Raw genomic sequence first — 14,378 nt, forward strand, 5'->3', positions numbered from 1 at the left:
ATACTTCCGAAGCATACTAATATTAAACACGTCATACACTCCGGAAAGTTATGGCGGTAACACCAAACAGTAGACAACCTCCCCAATCTGCTCAAGGATCTTAAAAGGCCCAATAAATTGAGTGGAAAACTTTCCACTCTTACCAAATCTCATCAAATCCCGCCTAAGTGATATTTTCAAAAAAACATGATCACCAACATCAAAAGACAAAGGTCTTTTCCTATGGTCGGCATAACTTTTTTGGTGACTCTGGGCTGTAACCAACCTCTTACGGATAAGTACAACCTTCTCCGTCGTTTTCCAAACCAACTCTAGGCCCAACAAAGGTGCATCACCCACCTCGGCCCAATACACAGGCGATCTACACGGTCATCCATACAAGGCTTCAAATGGTGTCATGCCGATACTCAACTGGAAACTGTTGTTATAGGCAAACTCCACTAAGGGCAGGTGCCTCTCCCATGATCCCTTGAAGTCAAGGGCACAGCCTCGAAGCATATTCTCAAGGATCTAGATGGTACGCTCGGATTGCCCGTTAGTCTGGAGATAGTAAGCTGTGCTAAAGGTCAATCTAGTGCCCAAGGCATTCTGTAAACTCTGCCACAACCGAGCTGTAAAACGCGGATCTCTATCCGAAACAATCGTCACAGGGACCCTGTGCAATCTCACTATGTCCCTAATGTACAGTTGGCAAGATAATCTACCGAATCAATCACGCACATAGAAATAAAATGCGCCAACTTGGTCAACCGGTCAACTACCACCCAAATGGCATCACTACCCCATTGAGTCCTCAGAAAGCCCATAACAACATCCATCGTGACATGTTCCCACTTCCACTCGGCTATAGGCTAGGGTTGCAACAAACCCGCTGGCCTCCGATGCTCGGCCTTCACTTGCTGACAAGTAAGTCACTTCGGCACAAACACGACTACATCCTTCTTCATACCTCTCCACCAAAACTGGTGACTCAAATAATGATACATCTTTGTTCCTCCCAGGTGCACCGCAAGGTGTGAATGGTGAAACTCTCGGGGTACTTTCTCTCGGCAGGACTCCGGTACGAACAAACGATCCCGGTATCTCACACTCTAGTCGGGATACACGGTCAAGCCCTTCTCTACCTTCCCACTAGAGATCTTCTCCCGGAGGGATTCTACCTCAAGGTTACCTTTTTGCGCCTCTAATACTCGGTTCACAAGCGTAGGTTGTGCAACAATTGAAAATAAGGCTGCAGACTCAACAGACTCGCCCAAGGGTACCCAACATTTCCCATTCCCGGATGGCGATACAAGCTATACTGCTAATTGACTTCCTACTCAAGGCATCAGCCACAACATTGGTCTTTCTCGGATGATAATGCAACTCAAAATCATAATCCTCTATAAACTCCATCCACCTTCTCTGCCTCAAGTTCAAGTCCTTCTGTGTGAACAGATATTTCAGACTCTTGTGATCAGAAAACACCTTAAATCTCTCACCATACAGATAGTGCCTCCAAATCTTCAAGGCAAAAATCACCGCTGCTAACTCTAAGTCGTGAGTAGGGTAGTTCCTCTCATGGGTTTTCAACTCCTGTAAGCCATAGGCTACTACCTTCCCCTCTTGTATCAAGACACAGCCCAAACCTTCCCATGAAGCATCACAGTATACTGAATAGCCCAAACCCCTCTCCAGAATATTCAACACCGGAGCAGTGGTAAGTCTAACCTTAAGCTCTTGGAATGACTTCTCGCAGGTCTAATTCCACACAATGTTTAACTTCCTTCCTCGTCAACCTAATCAAAGGTGAGACTAATTTAGAGAAATCCTTCACAAACCGACGATAATACCCGGCCAACCCCAAGAAACTATGGATCTCAAGAGCATTCTTAGGCTGTGCCCAATCTTACACTGCCTCTATCTTGGATGAATCTACAGTCACCCCTTCTCCGGATACCACATGGCCTAAAAACTTAACCTTTTTCAGCCAGAATTCACACTTTTCAAACTTAGCATACAGCTTATGGGCTCTAAGCAACTCAAGCACCACTCGCAAGTGTTCCTCGTGCTCCTCCTCAAAGGGTGAGTAAATCAAGATGTCGTCCACGAAGATGACCACAAAACGGTCTAAGAACTCTCGGAATATTCGGTTCATCAAATCCATAAATACAGTTAGGGCATTGGTTTGCCCAAAAGGCATCACTAGAAACTCATAATGGCCATACCACGTACAAAATGCCGTCTTTGGGATATCCTCCTTCCTCACTCTCAACTGGTGGTAACCCGACCTTAGGTCTATCTTAGAGAAGCAACAAGACCCTTTCAACTAATCAAACAGATCATTGATACGAGGCATTGGGTACTTATTCTTAACAGTTACCTGGTTCAACTTCCGATAATCAATACAAAGGCGCAACGCTCCATCTTTCTTTTTAGCAAAGAGAGCTGGTGCTCTCCAAGGCGAAGTACTAGGGCGAATGAAACCCTTATCTAATAATTCCTGGAGTTGAATCTTCAACTCACTCAACTCAGCTGGTGAAAACCGATACAGTGCCATAGAAATCGGTGTCGTGCGCTAAATCAATAAAGAACTCTATCTCACGATGAGGTGGTAAACTAGTAAGATCCTCGGGAAAGACATCTGGATACTCACAAACCACCCTTGGAAACTCAACCCGGGCCTCATTACACTCACTACTAAAAAAGTTAGCGAAAAGACAACTAAGCTCACTCTGTTCACGCAGATCATATGCCGGTGATAAAACTCTATCCACTCGGTTTCTCAGGAAATAAAAACAATCACCGCTTAAGGTATATACATTAACTCTCTGACGGTCACAAACTATAATAGCTCGGTATGACAATAACCAATCCATACCCAAAATAACGTCAAAACTAGACATGTCAAGCAATACAAAACTAGACATGTCAACCTCGATGTCACAACCCCGACACCCCTATTTCAAAATGACCTCACTACCAAGAGGTGACTCTACACAAATAGGAGATGCTAACTGTGCTAACTCCAACCCCAAAACCGATGCAAATGTAGATGAAATAAAAGAATGGGATGCACCCGGATCAATCAACACATTAGCAACTGAATTGTAAAACAGAAAGGTACCTCTCACTACTGATGGAGCAGGTACAAGATCTGGCGCTGTAATAGCATACACACGCCCCGTAGATGTGATATCCCTATTTCGTAATATGTTAATGGGTCCTTAATATGAGCATGATTATGTATCTAATATGATTTTGTGAGCCATTATGTGAAAATATGTGGTTTTGAATTTCTATCTGTTCACCGTAGAAATATTTGTTTGATTATCTGCTTTGGAAATTAAATTGAAGGCCTTATCGGCCACAGAACTCGAAATTGATTACGTCATTGTGATTAGCGTAATTTTTAGAGCCTTCAGTGAAATTTAATTGGAAATTGATTCAGATAAGAATTAATTGATTTAATTGATGAATTAGTGCCCAATTACTTTATTATTATATTGAAATTAGTGGGATTTGTTATAATGGGGCACTACACCCTCACATTCCCTCTTTAGTTTATTTTGGCTGATTTTTTACTCTAAGAGTAGAGAGAGGGTCGGCTAGAGAGGGTGAGAGAAAAAGAATTGTGTTTGGCTCAAGTTTGTGAAGAATTGGAGGATTAAACTCAAAAATTTGCTATAGATTGGAAGAATTAAGCTCCTAGGTAAGTGAATTCATGAGTTTAATGTTGCAAATTGTGAATTCAAGTTTGAATAATGGTCAAGAACATGGGTTAAATTGATTATGGGGAAATTGAGTTGATTTTGTTGTATTTGAAGTCATTAGAGGCATGTATGTAGAAAATTGCTATAAATTTCCATGTTTAAGCATAAATTGTGTAATCCATGATGAATCTTATTTGAAATCCATGTATTTGATCATCTCTTCACCAAGTAAATTGAGAATAATGAATATCTCTCACATGCAAGTGTAGATCATGGAGGTGTGAGCTTTGCATATTTGAATTTGATGTGTTGGTGATGACTTTGGGTTAATTTGAGGCATGCATGTGATTAAATTGTGAAATTGAGCTTCATTGTGTTGTAATTTGTTGTTTATATCATGTTAGAATATGTATATGTGAAGTTTGAGCCAAAATCATGCATTTGGAACCTTTGAACATCAAATTGAAGCTCAAGAACATGTTCTAGATTTTCCAGAATTTTGATGTCCGCTCGAGCGGGGAAACCACTGCTCGAGCGTGAAATTCGTGTTCCCAGTATTTTCTGTAGACATGGTTTCCGCTCGAGCGAGTAAGTTTACACTCGAGCGGGGTGCCATGTAGAGAAGCCTGCCGCTCGAGCGCCAGAGTTCGCGATCGAGCGTAATTTTGATGCATCCAGTACTTTTGCAAGCCTCAAGGGTCCGCTCGAGCGGGGACCCTGCTTTCTGAAATTGTGAAAAGATATCCTATGTTTCGTTTTCTGTTCTCTTTCACTTCTAAGTACTCTTAGGCATGCATTGAGCATTGTAATTGAGTTAAAAAGATAAGAATGAAGCTTAAAGAGGAAAATGTGAATTTAGAACGGATCAAATTGTTTGTGACCCTTTTGTGTTCATGGAATGTGTAGGGTTGAGCTCCAGGGCAAACCAACCAACCGATCACTGTGAGTAATATCGATATTTTGAAGTTGTCGTTTGTCCAATTGCTTATCTCCTTATAAGCCTTATAAGTTTGCTAGTTTGAATTATGGACAAATGTTTGATATGAATAAATGAATGGGCTAGAGGCCAGTTTGACATGAATGAATGGGCCAGAGGCCAGTTTAACATGAAAATTGAATGGGCCAAAGGCCAATTTGACATGAAAATCTGAATGGGCCAAAGGCCAGTTTGACATATGGAAGATAAATGGGTCAAAGGCCAATATGTTTGGAACCATAGTCACTTGACTTAAATTGTGTATATATATATGTTAAATAGAAATATGAATTGGGCCCAAGGTCGTTTGAAGCATGTTGTTCTACGTACCGTTTGTATAACTCTTTTATTTGATATTATTCACTGGGCTGTCGCTCACGCTCATTCATGTGTTTGTAGGTGAGCCAAGAGAAGTTCAAACCCAGCCCCAGTGAAGTATGTGTGGAACAACAAAAGTTTTGAAGAGTCAGCCCTTGTGTCTCACGCCCGAGACTCATCTTCGCCTTTTTGTCATTTTGTTTTATGTTGTCATGTTGGCGAAGTCTTTGAACATGTTTGTATATAGTTTTCATGGGTTGACTTAGTTTTGGATGATCCTGTCAGTACAGAACTTTATGGTACTGTACTTTTGTTGTGAGTTATTAATGTATATATGTATGGTTTGTTATGATGTGCCATGTAAGCACAGCTCTATGGACAAAGTTTAAATTGCTTCCGTTTGGCCGCCGTTAACTCTGTTAAAATACGTTTGGTTTGGTTTGAGGCCGTAGGTAATCTCATGATTACTGGTCAGTTATGTCCTTAACCCACGTGGGCGGGTTTGGGTCATGACAGTAGATCTCTATTCAACCTGCTCGCTCCTCGGAGCATAAGTCGGATCCACTAACTGAGCCGAAGAGGCTCCTCGATTGGCCCTCGAGCCCTGTGTTGACTTTGCTGGCTAGTGACTTTGTGTTTGCCTCGAACCAGGCGCACCAGATATGCCACCCAATTGTGGGCAAAACCTCTTCAAGTGCCCCACATGCCCACACTGATAACAAGTGAGCAGTTGTCCTCTCCCTTGGCCCTGGCCCTGTGAACGAGCTGAAGATGACACTGCTCGCTGCCCTTCTCCCCTCTGTGGGCAAGCTAGGGACTTGTGGCCCAACTGACTACATTTGAAACAAGTAACATCTCCTTGTCCACCCCTCCCAGAACCCAAACTCGGCACTAGAAAGGTGGACCTCAACTGAGCTCTCTGGGGCTGCTGGGGATTAGAACCCCTCTGCCTCTTACTGTCCCCCTAATTATCCTAACTTCTCCTAGAGCCCCTCATTCTCTTCTTCTCTGCATGCATGACAGTCTCAAGATGGGTTGCAGCATCCATAAGGCGTTTATAATCCCTAATCATGGATCTGGCCACTCTAAACATGAGCCCAGTCCTTAACCGCTTCTCGAACTCCAGACAACGACGTTCCTTGGTCGCCACTAACTCTGGTGCAAACCTAGACAAGCTAGTAAAGGTGGCCTCGAACTCTGCCACAGCTGTGTTCAACTACACCAGCTTAGAAAACTGGTCTCTTAACTTCTCCTAGAAGGCGTCAATGAAGGCCTCCCAAGTCCCTCCAATGCATCCCCGCGTGTACTTCCACCATTGACCTGTATCTCCCTTCAGCTGGAAGGACGTCAAGGTCACCCTCAAACCCCCATCTTCGATGCCGAGCATCTCAAACGCCTTCACCATCTGTTCTAGCCACTCATCAGCCTTCAGTGACTCATTGGGATCACCCAAAAACGCATCCGAATTTGACCGAAAGAACTATCTCTTCAAAAAAGGCGGCCTTGCTTCCGCTACTTGGGCCTGGACTTGATTCTCAGCTCTAAGAATGTCCATGTATTTCCTTAAAGCTTCGGGCATTTCGCAGGCTAAGGCCCCTATGGCCTGTTGGCCTGACCAACTCCTTCCTCCTGCGCCGGAATATGATTCGGTATTGGCATCTTCTGCCACCTAGGCCTACCACGCCTACCATCACCACGTCCACGTCCTGATATCCTAATAAAGGTAACAAAAGAGATTAGCACATTTACAAATGTGCTTAAGCTAACTTACTCGTGTCCTAATACGATGGACAACAATAATTCACTCCACATAAGCACATAATCACATAAACATATACGAATTTTCTTTCTAGATAATGACCATCTCGCGACATTACTGGAGTTCCAATTAGAAACAATAGTGGTCAAGTGCTCTTCTAATAGGACTTCCAGAAACCCGTAGATCTAATCAACATCTTAGGAACTAAATCTCATACATATATAATCACAGAAGTATGTTATCATTTAAGCACATATCATCCATACTTAAGTCTCTAACAAGCGAGACAAACCCATTGTGGTACTAACCACTTCCCACGTACCCCAAGTATTTAAACCCGGTACGCACTGATACCAAGTTGTAACACCTCCAAAATAATACAAATAATCCAACTCATAAGAGAAGTGAGCGTTATAGAATTAGTATATTTTCATTCATTAGAGTTTGTATTACAAAAGATCTTACATGCATTATACATTCATAAGTGTTCACCCTAAATCTATAGTATGTAACACCAACTAATAACAACAAAATAAATGCCCTACATGCTTACATTTTCCCAAGACATTAGTTGGTTACAACAAAAAGAGAGTCATAAGCTCTGTATATATAAAGCCCTTGCCTTGAATGAGCATTTAAACATAAAATAACAAAATAGAGCATCCAACTCCTAAGTCCTCCCAAGCTATGTCCTTGAAGGAAGTATATCACCGATACCTGAAAATGGTTTCCCAAGTAGGGTGAGCCAAAGCCCAGTAAAAACAATCTATCACAATATATGAGGTTTAACTAAGATATAAGTGTCAGGTATATATATATATATATATATATTCAATATTTATAACCAAAACACATCTTCTTCACATAACCACACAATACCGACATTCACATCTAGATCCATTCTCATTTATTCATTTCGAATTAGTTCATTTCATTTCAACTGATAGGCCAAGTTTATAATTCTCCGAATAACCCAACGGAGACTACAACTCAGTGGTTTTCAATCAACATAACAATCATATAAACACTTTAATCTTGCCATTTTACAAAAATTTTGTCCACGGGATTGGCACCCATGTATACATAGGTGCTGTTTGGTGTAGCTGTTAAAACAGATTATAGATTATAACTTAACAAATTATAGATTATGACTTTAATTAGAAGCTGTTAATCTGTTTGGTATAGCTGTTGGATTATAGATTTAAGTTGCTGAGTAGTGTTTGTTAAATAAGCTGTGAAGTAGCTTTTTCAATTAATTTTTATTTTTTATTATTCACTATTTGTCTACATTTTTCATAAAAAATAATAATAATATTTAATAGTCCATTTGGGTCTTTTTCTATTTTTTAAAAAATAAAAAATAAAAAAATCTAAGGGTATAACCGTAAATTAACATGCTCACAGCAGAAGCTGATAATCAGAAGCAAGGGGTGAGCAGCTTCTCAGAATCAGCTTTTTTGACTTAAAATAAGTTGTTAGAATCAGAAGCTGTTTGAAATAAGTTTAACCAAACAGTCCAAAATTACTTTTTAAAAGCCAAAAGCCATAAATTGGCTTAAAAAAGCTCCACCAAACACCCCCATAAGATTTCGGGACTTTCACCCTGGACACTCCAGCCAACTTCACCCTGGATACTCCAGCCAACTTAATTTTTAATAGAGTCCATCCATTTTCTCCTCCCAAAACATTATACATATACAATGTATTTAAAGACACCGTCATATTTAATGACATTCAATCACACATATTCAATGTCTCAACATACTGTCATATTCAATGACATAGTTAAATGATTAGTTTCAATTCACCTAATCCTCATGCAATTTCTATAACAATCATAGCTATCCTCTACCGATAGCCCAATTCAGATATTTCTAAACAGATATACAATCTTTATCACAGATAATTCATTAAATTTTCATAGGTGAGTGATTAAACAAGTCCAACTACACTATTCATTCATACATCCTCCCAATTTCACATTCCTCATATCAATTCCATTATTTACACAAAATAATTATTTAACACATATTAGGGCAAGTCTCTCCCTTTTTCAAATATTGACTCAAAGGCCATAATCAACTATTTTAACACAAGATACTCTCATATCCAAAGCCCCTATAGTCATTTATGTAACCCAATATGGAAACCCCTCTTCTCAAATTTAATCCAAACCCTAAGTTTACTCAAGATGCTCCCAAATCTCACCATTTATACATAACAACAAATAACTAGGTTAAAAATCATAACAAAGTGTAGAATATCCCTACCTCAAGTGTAGAAGCTCAAAGGAGAAGAGGAGAGGATGAATTTCAAGAATGACAAAATCAAACTTTATTTAGATGGAATGGTAGCTCTTGAGGTGCTCCAACTCTTTATCAAAGGAAGTAGGGTAGAGAGATCCTTAGATCTAAGTATATTTGTAGAGAGAAATCGACTTTTAGAGAGGGAAAGAGCCGATTTAGGGTGTTTGAGTGAAAAGATACAAAAATTCTATGTAAAAATGAGTTGCTACGAACTAAAATATACGAGGCTCGCTCGAGCGACCAGACACAACAAGTGACCTCGCTTGAACGCAAGAAGCGTCGCTCGAGCGCAAAATACATACCTTCAGAAGTTTTACAAATGCACACCATCGCTCGAGCGCAAAAAGCTTCGCTCGAGTGAAGATCATTACCCTCCCAGAATTTCTACAGGTCTGCAAAAATGCTAGGAACTCTCAAAACTCACTCGAGCGTGGAAAGAGTTGCTCGAGTGAAGAAGCAAAATTCTGGGCACCAATAACCTAGATCAGCTAGCAACCAACTTGTCCCAAACATGCCCAAGACATTCCAATACTCAAACTCAAAGCGTGAAAAGGAAAGAGATATAAATAACAATATTAAACGACGAGACCCGAGTCCGGAATACAAAAAAAGTCGGGTCAAAAACCATAATCGCTATAGGTCGGGCCTGTGTTCCTGAATTTTTATCATATGTTCTGGAGTTCAATTCCGAAAAAATGACGAACAAATTTTATTATTTTTGCTATTTTTTTCAAGAAACTTACCCTTACAAGGCCAATCTCCTCTGAGTTAAAAACAATATTAAAGTTATGAATCTTTTCTAAGCTTTTATTGTTATACTCCTATCATCTTATGGAGTGTTAGTTGCCAGAAAATCTTCCACTTATTGTGATTGCCGGAGAGGTGTAGGTAATCAAATGGATGCCACCATTACCGTCAGAATATTGCCGCTAAAGGATTTTCAAGGTTTTGAGGGTGAGTAGGTTTTGAAGGTGGGATTTGGGGAAGATAAATGGATGGTGATAGATGTGGGTGCTCTCATAAACCCTAAATTCATGATGTAGTGGGTGTGTAGATTTAATTGTAAGATAGGGTGTCCCAAAATTAATGATATCCTTTGTAGTAATTTTATTTGAGATTATTATTGTAATAAATAAAATTAAAAAACTAAAAATTAGAGGGTCCAAAATAATTTATGAGGTGTTAACAGTAGCACTAGAATATTTATGCCTCGATTTGAGTCTTTTGCTATTGTGTAGGCAGTAAATGAGCCAACACAAGGCCAAAAATAAAATGTTAAAACTTAATTTTAAATTGTATTTAAATTTGCCTTATATTTTAAGTCGATCTTAAACGACATTTAATTAAATCAATCAAAAGTTGAGTATTGAATTATTCAAACTTGACGTCACAATTTAACGAGTTTTAAAATATATTGACATACTTACATAACATGACAATTTAAAATAATTTTTTAACAAACCAAACACCAATTGAATTTGAATAATTTGAATTATTTTACAATCTACTACTGCTGGGGTTGCAAACTCTTCTTTTCTCAATTTTTAGCGTGACCAAAACAAAACAATCCCAATTTTAAATCTATACGTTTTGGTTATGGTTAGAGAGTAATAATAACCCTTTAGAGAGCCATCTAGTACTGACCCTTCTCCAATGGCCTTTCCATCTAATAATTGGAGCGGTTTTGCTTCATTAGCACCAGATGCGCATGCCCAGTGACAAAGTCAAGAAATTAAGATAGAGGAAGGACTTTATAATTTTAATTTTTTTTTTTTTTTTTGGTGATCAACAATAAAATAATTATAATTTTATGAGCTAAATTTAAGTATAAAAGTTTAATTATTCATTATTAATAGCAACTAATCAAAATCCTATAATAATGTAGAATAACTCAGGCGCAATAGTAATGTAAGTATGCAATTTTAGCACAAAAAATTACAAATTAAAATTCTTAATTTTAGAAAAATAGAATCAAATCATTTATAGCACAAATTATTATAAAATTTCTATAATTTTTATTTGATAGAAAAATATTAGAGAGATAGTATTGACTATAAAAATGTGTTTTGAATAGAAATTATTAGATAATCCCAGAATATTATGTAGTATTGATAACGTGACATTTTCGATATAAGAAATCGCAACTCACACTAAGTGATTCACCTATTATTTTTTAATTACTAAACAATAATGAGTTATTATGTTCTATTCATAAAATTTCACACTATATTATTGATTTAGACAACTACATAAATAATACCATACTCCAAGAATACTAAATAAACTATGTGAAGAATGCCCAAAAAAAAAAAAAAAAAAAAAAGCACCATAGCCCTTCTTTAGCTTTGCCACCGCGCAGGATTAGGGGTCACTGCAGTGGTGCCCCTGCTGTGCCGTTCAAAACGGCACCGTTTTTTTTTTTTTTTTTTTTTAAGAATTACATCAACTTCTTATTTCATTACTCAAAAAAAAAAAAAAAAACCTAAATCCTAAATCCTAAAATAAAAAAAAAATAAATTTTATCCCTAAATCTTAAAATAAAAAAATAAATTTTAAGAATTAAACATTAAACCCTAAAATTAAAAAAAAAAAAAAATTTATCCCTAAACCATAAAATAAAAAAAATAAATTTTAAAAATTAAACCCTAAATCTTAAAAAAAAATTAAGAATTAAAATAAAAAAGTGACCAAATATATGGATAAAGTGTAATTTATCATGTCAAAAAACATAGTGAGAACATGGAAAAAAAAAAAAAAAAAAAAAAAGATGAAACTGTGCCCTTTTTTCTTCTTCTTCTTCTTCTTCTTTTTTTTTATTTTTTATTTTTTTGAGTAATGAAATAAGAGGTTGATGTAATTCTCAAAAAAAAAAAAAAAAAAAAACGGTGCCGTTTTGCCGTTTTGAACGGCACAGCAGGGGGCACAGCAGGGGCACCACTGCAGTGACCCCTCATCCCACTGCGCAGGCCAAAAAGCACCCCCCCTCTCTCTCTCTCTCTCTCTCTCTCCTCCTTTCCAATCCCATCAATTTTTCCACGATAACTGCACACCATTAGCACACCCAATTCACAGTAAGCAATTTACAAAACTCCTCTCTCTTTCACAACCTCGTTGTCTTCTTTCGCTTCATTGGCGCCAGAAGCTCATGCCAAAAAGCAACTCTCACTCTCTCTCTCTCCAATCCCATCTCTTTTTCCATGATAACTGCACACCATTAGCACATCAAATTCACATTAAGCGATTTACAAAACTCCTCCCTTTCACAGTCTCATTGCCTTTTTCTTCTCTGTCACTCATGGAAAACAACAATAGTAATCTGGGTCATTGGGCTACTGTGAATGCCACAAAAACCACGCCATCACACAACCAGAAGGCCACCGTCGCCGCCTCTTTGACTGGTGCCTTGAGTTCATGAATATCGTCGAGGAGAACAATGGCAGAAACCAGGCAACGACGTTACACTTTGCGCCTCCGGTGGGTGCCACTAGAACTTCCACAGGAGAGAGGAGGTGTCGATCCGCATCACCCTCGAGATGGACCACATCTTCGGGGAGATGGCGGCCGCCACTCCTCTTCCCTAACTACCCACCCTTGCTCTGCCCCACCCTGCCCCGGCTGCTCTGACAGTTGGTGGTGCTGAAAACCCTAATGAGGATGAGTATCTGGGCGATAGAGAAACGAAAGAGGAGAGGAAGCCGATGAGGAGAAGGAGGGCGAGGTCTAGGCTCACGGCAGAGCAGAAGGCGATAATGAGAGAGTATGCAGCGAAGACATTAGGGTGGAGCCTCCAGGGACACAATGAGGAGGAGCTTGTTCAATTCTGTTCAAGTCTTCAAGTTTTGGATGAGGAACAACCGCTGCAGGTACATGGATGCTGGTGAAGCATCATCGACCAATGAGATCTGATTTGCCCCAAAAATGGATTCATGGTGGTCAAAGATGGACCCAGAGAGGAACAAGAGGGGGTGATCCCACCATACAATTCCAAAAATTACCTTGGTATAATAATATTATCTATTGATTATTTTTAAATTACACACATTTGCCCCTTTAAGTTGTAAAAAATTTTAAGTGGTTACACGGTCCAAACATCTATATCCATGGAAACATGGGATTTGAACTACAAAATTTAACAATTTGGACAAAATATAACCCTCCCAAAAAAAAAATGATTTCTCACAACTAAGGTTTATGATTGTCTATAATTTCTATTATTTCTATTATTTTTCACATTTTATATTAGTAGAAATTAATATTGTACTTTATATATTTATTTTAAAATTTTTTGGTAGTAATATATTGCCTCTTTGTGTTAGAATTCTGAAGTATCGATGAAGAAGATTCTAGGGTTTTGTTTTTATTTTTGTTGTTTTGTGCTTTTATGGTTTTATTAGTCTTCGTGTGCTTGTTGGTAAAGACGAACTTGTGTAAGTGAGGTAGTTTATGAATTAATGTAATGGGTTTTGTTTTCCTATCAAATTGAACTCAAATTTGTAAAACAAACTTGAACTTAATTTGTAAATGGTTGGTTAAAAATTAAATTAGCCAAAGACGAAATGAAGGGTAAAAACCAGAGAAACAAACAAACCAGCTTTGCAACACTTAGGTGCTGTTTGGTAATACTTACGTTTTCAGTTTTCTGTTTATATTTATAAAAATTTTAAAAACTCAAATAAAAGCTTGTTTGGTAAATTTTTGATTTATAAATCAGTAGTCTCAATTTATAAATTTGGCAAAAAAATGAAAACATAAAAAATGTGTTTTCGTTTTGAGTTTTGAGTTTTTTTTTTTTTTTACCACCCAACACTAGCCACCACCCACCACCATTTTCCACTACCGTCTTCCGCCGCCACCACCACCACCACCACCACCTGCCAGCTACCACCCACCTGCCACTCACTCACCACCACTACCCACCCCTCGCCACCACCACCACCACCACCACCACCTACCACCCACCTGCCATCCACCCGCCACCACCACCCGCCACCTACTTGCCACCACCACTCACCACCCACCTGCCACCACCATCCACCACCAGTCACCTGCCACCCACCAGCTACCACCACCACCACCACCACCACCACCACCACCATCACCAGCCACCCACCCGCCACCCACTTGCCATGGCCACCCACCACCACCACCACCACCACCCACTCGTTACCACCGACCACCTGCCACCGTTACCCACTGCCCGCCACCACCACCCACTATTCACCACCCACTACCCGCCGCCGCCACCACCACCACCCACTCGCTACCACCCACCACCTACCACCGCCACCCACCCACCTACCACCACCACCACCACCACCCACCCGCCA

The sequence above is a fragment of the Camellia sinensis genome, chromosome 11 (genome assembly GCF_055761805.1).
Source record: "Camellia sinensis isolate YWXY chromosome 11, ASM5576180v1, whole genome shotgun sequence".
NCBI lineage: Eukaryota > Viridiplantae > Streptophyta > Magnoliopsida > Ericales > Theaceae > Camellia > Camellia sinensis.